This window comes from Thalassophryne amazonica, chromosome 12 (genome assembly GCF_902500255.1).
Source record: "Thalassophryne amazonica chromosome 12, fThaAma1.1, whole genome shotgun sequence".
Lineage (NCBI taxonomy): Eukaryota > Metazoa > Chordata > Actinopteri > Batrachoidiformes > Batrachoididae > Thalassophryne > Thalassophryne amazonica.
Window position 1 is genome coordinate 38,799,050 of NC_047114.1, and position 7,328 is coordinate 38,806,377.

Sequence of the window (7,328 nt, forward strand, 5' to 3'; positions counted from 1 at the left end):
AGAGTGTCATTAAATCAGACATCACAGTTAACATGTGAATCCAGAAATGTTATTTTATATTCAGCTGTACTTTTGTTTTTTTGTTTGTTTGTTTTTGTTTTGTTTTTTTAACTAATACTTACTTACATGAAAATGTTTATTTATTTTACATTTGTTGGTGGAAAACATTTTTTTATTTATTTTTTTGATTGGCGCTTTTGTGAAGGTCTCAATGACTGATGTTCTGAATAGAGAGATCAGACAAGAAAAAAAAAACCCAATCATTAACATCGAGTTTTTACAAGGGAATTTTATCGTAAGTGGCATCACACTGGGCCTTTCCTGTCTGTGGAAATTGTTCCCTCGTTGCTGTCATCAGCTCATACATGTTGCAACTTACTACAAACATCCTCTGATGACTTCACTTTACACGTGTCTGGTTTTGAAGTCTGACTTCAGACTGCACGTTGAAAAAGCACCAGTTAGTGATGTAATATTTCTTTGTTTATTTTTAATTCAGGCACTTTGAATATTTCAACAGTTTTGCAACTGGTTGCCGGGCTGTCTGACACTACCTTAAAGGTACCACCTTGTAAGATGCACCCTTTAAGAAAGGGAGGCGCTGTCATGGTATTTCTTCATGTATGTGTGTGTGTGTGTCACTGATCAGAGTTGCACAAACTGATGCTGCACGCACTCGTGTTGTTCCAACCCTTCAGCTGTGTGTATTTATTATCTTGTTGCTATAGGTTGACAATGTTCCATTTATTTATACACACTACAGTGTGTCAAATCACAGATTGACTGAATTTGTTTGGTTCTCTTTTTGTGTAACATGAAGTTAAACAGTTAATTTTGCAATACAAGACCGAAATTGAGTTTGAACTTTCAGACACTTTTGTACATATACCTCAGCTCACAGCATCTCGCTTGAGGTAGAAAAAGTCTTGAGATTTTGAAGGGGTGGTTTGGGACCATGAAGGCTGGATATTATTATTAATGCAGTGTATTATGTACGGTGACGGGTCATTGTACAATCAAAGGATTATTTGCTGAATTATGTAACATTGTTTCAGATGTACTTTTTCAGTGTTTTCCTCACAATAAATTTTCAAATGGTGTATCCTATGCTCAAATATTTTCTGTTGCATTGTTAAAAGTAGGCATGTAGTACAGAATTTTCTGGTCTAATTCTGAGTATTTTTAGGACTGCATCACAACACAAACTGCTTGTATTAATGATCAAACTACAGTTAATAACCTTTGCAGACATTTGTCACAGATTTTAAATTCAATCTTCATTTTAAAATAATTATATGAAGATGTCAAAAATCTCTAGAAAGCACTGTGAAACACAGTCTGGAAAAGGTTGTGTACATTCTGACATAAAAAAAAACATTTTTCTCAACGTAAAGAAGGTTTACTCTGGGGGTTTCTTTTGGCTGCTCGGAGTTGCCGTAACAAATCAAGCATGAATCTCTGTTGATTTGTCACATATTTTGCTCCAGATGCCCTTATTCACACAACTCCAGATGCCAAAGGGATTATGGGATGGGTGGGATTTAAACTGTGTTGGTGGGAAGCAAGAATGGGAACACTGCACCACCGCACCAAGTTTAAAAAACATGTTTGTGCAACAGTGTGTGTATTTTGTGGTTAGCACAAGTTCCACTTTTGTAGCCTTAAGGGGAAAACAAGTAGAAACTATGACAGCAATGTGCATAAATCTGCCAAATACAGTCAATAGTGCAGTTTTGATGTCTGCTCTGATTTTTTTTTTAATTAATGCATCCGTGACTGATGAGCATCACTCCTGCTAAACAAGTTTGTGGATTTCTTTAAAACATTGCACAATGGAAGCACACAATGTGACGATGTGCATGAAGGAAATTATTCTGGTCTGATGTCTTCAAGAGGAGATAACTAGAATTTTGTTGTGCGTGTGTGGTGGTGCGGGTGGATTTGTTTTGTTCTTAAATACACATTTAACAGTGACCTCAAGCAGAAAATAAATAAAACAGGTCAGATCCGGTGTCGCAGACCGAACAGTCCCCCTAAAAATTGGTCGGCCCTGCCTTCACTGTGCATGATGTTCTTAACTTCAGTTTTGATGAAGGTGGCATAGCTTCTCTGCTATGCTAGCTATTCTACTGTGATAATCTATCTACCAAATTGGGGGGGCATGTAGGAATAACCTATGATAATTCCCTGCGATATAAACCAGACTGGAACATTTAAGTCTAGTCGTATCCATGTACGCCAGCTGTTCTCTCTTTAAGGCATCAGATGCATCTAATTCTCAAACAGAATGATTAAATCTATGTTAAGCTACAAGTAGTAAGTCTGTGTACTAAATATAAAGATTAGCTTGGGGTGCTTTTAAGCATTGGTAGTTGTGAAAGCAACTGGATTCCATCTAAATATGGGGCACTAACACACCCCCATATCATCACAGATGCTGGCTTTTGAACTTCGAGCTGGTAACAATCTGGATGGTCTTTTTCCTCTATTGTCCAGAGGACACGATGTCCATGATTTCCAAAACGATTTGAAATGTGGACTCCTCAGACCACAGCACACTTTTCCACTTTGCGTCTGTCCATTTCAAATGAGCCCAGAGAAGGCGGCAGCGTTTCTGGATGCTGTTGATGTATGGCTTTTGCTTTGCATGGTAGAGTTTTAACTTGAACTTGTAGATGTAGCGACGGACTGTGTTAACTGACAATGGTTTTCTGAAGTGTTCCTGAATCCACACGGTAAGATCCTTTACACAATGATGTCGGTTTTTAATGCAGTGCCGCCTGAGGGATCGAAGGTCATGGGCATTCAGTGTTGGTTTTCGGCCTTGCTGCTTACATGTAGAAAGTTATCCAGATTTTCTGAATCTTCTGATTATATTATGGACTGTAGATGATGGAATCCCTAAATTCCTTGCAATTGAACATTGAAAAACATTGTTCCTAAACTGTTGGACTAATTTTTCACACAGTTGTTCACAAAGTGGTGATCCTCTCCCCATCTTTGCTTGTGAATGGCTGAGCCTTTTGGGGATGCTCCTTTTATACCCAATCATGACACTCACAACTAGTGTCCTCAGTTCCCAAACGCTTAATGAGTGTTGTTAGAAGGAAAGGTGATGTAACACAGTGGTAAACATACCACTGTCCAAGCTTTTTTGAAACGTGTTACAGGCATCCATTTCAAATTGAGCAAATATTTGCATGAAAACAAAGTTTATCAGTGTGAACATTAAATATCTTGTGTTTGTGGTGTATTCAATTGAATATAGGTTGAAGAGGATTTGCACATTATTGTATTGTGTTTTTATTTACATTTTACACAACGTCCCAACTTCATTGGAATTGGGGTTGAAGGCTTTGGGTGGACAGGCAGGGGTGGTGAGGAATGGGGTGGGGGGGGTGCTGTAAGTCCATTTTGCTTGGGGCCCCCAAATGCCTTGAAACAGCCCTTGATTGAGAGCTTCACCTTTTGGGTCAATTCTCTTTTCATCACAATAGTATGGTAGAGTGAATGCAACACTGCTGCGCCAATTCACCGGCCAATCTCACGGTCCATTGTCCCCTCGCTTGTGAACCACACCCTGAGGTACTTGGCCTCCTTCACTTGGGGCAAGACCTCATTCCCTACCTGGAGCAGGCAATCCATCGGTTTCCTGCTCAGAACCATGGCCTCAGATTTAGAGTTGTTGATCCTCATACCAGCCGCTTCACTCTCGGCTGCAAACCGATCCAGTGACTGTTGGAGGTCACAGGCCAATGAAGCCAACATGACCACATCATCTGCAAAAAAACAGCGATGAGACCTTGAGCCCACCAAACTGAAGATCGTCCACCCCCGACTATATCACAAACAGGATTGGTGACAAGGCGCAGCCCTTGCAGAGGCCAACCCCCACCGAAAACAAGTCCGACTTACTGCCGAGCACCCGAACACAGCTCTCGCTTTAATGAGTACAGAGATTGGATGGCCCTGAGAAGGGACCCCATCATTCCATACACTCGCAGCACCTCCCACAGTATCTCCCGGGGTACCCAGTCATACGCCTTCTCCAAGTCCACAAAACACATGTAGACTGGATGGGCATACTCCCAGGACCCCTTCAGAATCCTTGTGAGAGTGAACAGCTGGTCAGTTGTTCCATGGCAAGGATGGAACCCACATTGTTCCTCTTCAATCAGACGTTGGCTGTCAGCCAAACCCTCCTTTCCAACACCCTGGAGTTGACTTTACCAGGACGGCTGAGTAGTGTGATGCCCCTGTAATTGGCACACACTCTCTGGTCCCATGTTGTACTTTTTCAAGGTCACTCAGTTTAATTTTGGTGGTACTTGGTGATGTGCTTAGGATCATTGTTTAATGTTGTTCTGGAGCTATGTTCAACACTTCATTGATTTTTCTTCATTTAAAGTGCTTAAAACCATTTTTTATTATTGCACTTTTTACAGGCCACCAGTCTGTCACAGGGCTGACACACAAACAAGCTTACTCTGAAGTCACCAACTGACCTAACCTGCGTGTCTTTGGAGGTTCAAGGAAACCTCACACAAACTAAGCAAGCAAACCTGACACCTTCTCACTGTGAGGCAACAGTGCTAACTACAAATCCAATAGGCTGCCCAGAGTAAGCACATAATGTAATGTGGAATTTCGCTAGATGCCCTTCAAGTGGAATGGGCATGGGTGGTCTTGAACCAGGATTCTTCTGTTTATGAAGTAAGTACACTGACCACTTGGCCGCTATGCTGCCTGTAGTATTTCTTAATGACTGATGAAATTTCAGTTAGACATATTCTGTGATTTGGAAATGTTCATATGTTCCCCGAACTGTTGAAAGAAAACCGGCTGGATGATTCAGTTGTTACTAAAGGTCTTCACACTTATGCCATCTATATTTCAAATTTGTTATATCATTTTGTAGAGATTTGTTTTCACTGAGGACAACCCCAATTCCAGTGAAGTAGGGCCGTTGTGTAAAACATAAATAAAAACAGAATACAATGATTTGCAAATCCTCTTCAACCTATATTTAATTGAATACACTACAAAGACAAGATACTAGGACCGATAATATAAGGACTGTTGAACAACTAAAGTACATCAAGCAAGAAGGGAAAGAATTCCACCTACAACGCTTCAACAATTAGTGTCCTCAGATCCCAAATGCTTATGTTGTTAGAAGGAAAGGTGATGTAACACAGTGGTAAATACCACTGTCTGTGTTGCAGGCATTCATTTCAAAATGAGCAAATATTTGCAATGCAGACCAACTGGCGGGGATCTTCACTATCATTTTTAATCAGTCCCTCCCCAGTGCTCCATTCCACCCTGTTTGAAGTCCTCCACCATTGTTCCTTTGCCTAAAATGAACAACATCACCAGCCTCAATGACTACCGGCCAGTAGCACTCACCCCCATCATTATGAAGTGCTTCGAGAAACTGGTACGGAGTCATATCATTTCACTCTGCCCTCCACACTCGACCCCCACCAGTTTGCCTACAGAGCCATCCGGTCCACAGAGGATGCCATTGCCACCGCTCTGCACATAACGCTGATCCATGTGGAGCAGCGGGGGAGCTACGCTAGGCTGCTCTTCCTGGACTTCAGCTCGACCTTTAACACCATTATCCCAAGCAGGCTGGTGAGCAAACTGAGGGACCTGGGTCTCCCCGACAGCACCTGTTTTTGGATTATGGACTTCCTGACGGACCGCTCCCAGAGGGTGAGAGTAGGCCACCACCTGTCCTCATCACTGAGGACCAGCACCGCTCTCCTTAGGGCTGTGTGCTGAGCCCCCTGCTCTACACCCATGACTGCATCCCTACCCACCCGAGCAACACCATCATTAAGTTTGCAGACGACACCACGGTGGTGGGGCTCATCTCAGAAGGAGATGAGACTGCCTACAGGGTGGAGGTGGAGCGTCTGTCTGTCTGGTGTACGGAATAATCTTACCCTGAACACCTCCAAGTCAAAGGAGCTTATCGTTGACTTTAAGAAGTGTAAACCAGACATTCAGCCTGTCACCATCAATGGGGATAGGGTGGAGATGGTGCAAGACTTCAGGTTCCTGGGCACCTACATCAGCGAGGGTCTGACGTGGACTGTTAACTCCACAGGGATCCTGAAGAAGGCGCAGCAGAGACTTACTTCCTGAGGACTCTCAGGAAGAATAATTTGAGATCTGAGCTTCTGCTATCCTTCTATCGCTGCTCTGTGGAGTCTGTGCTGAGCTGCGGCATCTCGCTGTGGTTCTCCAGCTGTACTGCAGTAGAGAGGAAGCAGCTTCAGTGGGTCATTAACACCGCCCAGAGACTGATTGGCTGCACTCTCCCATCTCTGGAGGAGATTCACCATACCCGCTGCCTCAGGAGAGCCCGCAGCATTGTCAGGACTCCTCACACCCCGGTCACTATCTATTTGAACTCTTACCTTCTGGGAGGCGTTTTAGAACAATAAGGAGTAAAACAAAGAGATTGAAAAACAGCTTCTTTCCAAGAGCTGTTGTTGACCTAAACGCCTCAACCCTACTGTAATAGTCTTTTTATAACTTCACATTTTTATGTCTTTTTAAACTTTTATATGCATTATGCATTATTTGTTGCATGTTTTTCTCAGAGCTGCTTTTGAATTTCATTGAGCCCTTGAGGAACAATGACAATAAAGAATTCTGATTCTGATATACCGGACCCGGCGCCACGAGGGGGCATTTGGGGGCGACGCCCCCTCACGTTATCAATCTTGCCGCCTCGGATATGAGAGTTATCAAAAATAAAAATAAAAAAGAAGCAAACGAAATACTGGAAAATATAGTGCCTCACAGTTTCTCGGATTTTTTTTTGTCCAATTTGCATGCTTTTTTTTTTTTAAACAGCGCATTGTGCTCTGCGTCCTCATCAAGCAGGCCCGGTGTTCTGTCGAGATGACGGCGACACCTGTTGCGGCACCGCGAAGGGAGAGTACGCGCATTGTGTTCTGCGTGTCTGTTTATAAGAATCTTTTCGCCCATAGAAAGAAAAAAGAGCGCCAACAACTACACATAACTGTGTTCTTCACTCGGGAAAAAGACACACCCTGCAGCGAGGTGTGACTCAGTGGAAAAGGCGCGACAGCGGAGCAGCGCCACAATGAAGAGACGCAATCAGAGGAACTGTGAAATACTGGTCAGTCCACTATTAATAATTTCTTATGTGTCCCTAACTCTCGTAGGTTGATCGTTAAAATTAAATTCATTAGTTCTAAAAGCCATCATAATTATTTATAGGAAAACGTTCTATTTTTATTTCTCAAACAAATGTTTTGGCGCCTGAAACAAGGTTGGTCTTATTT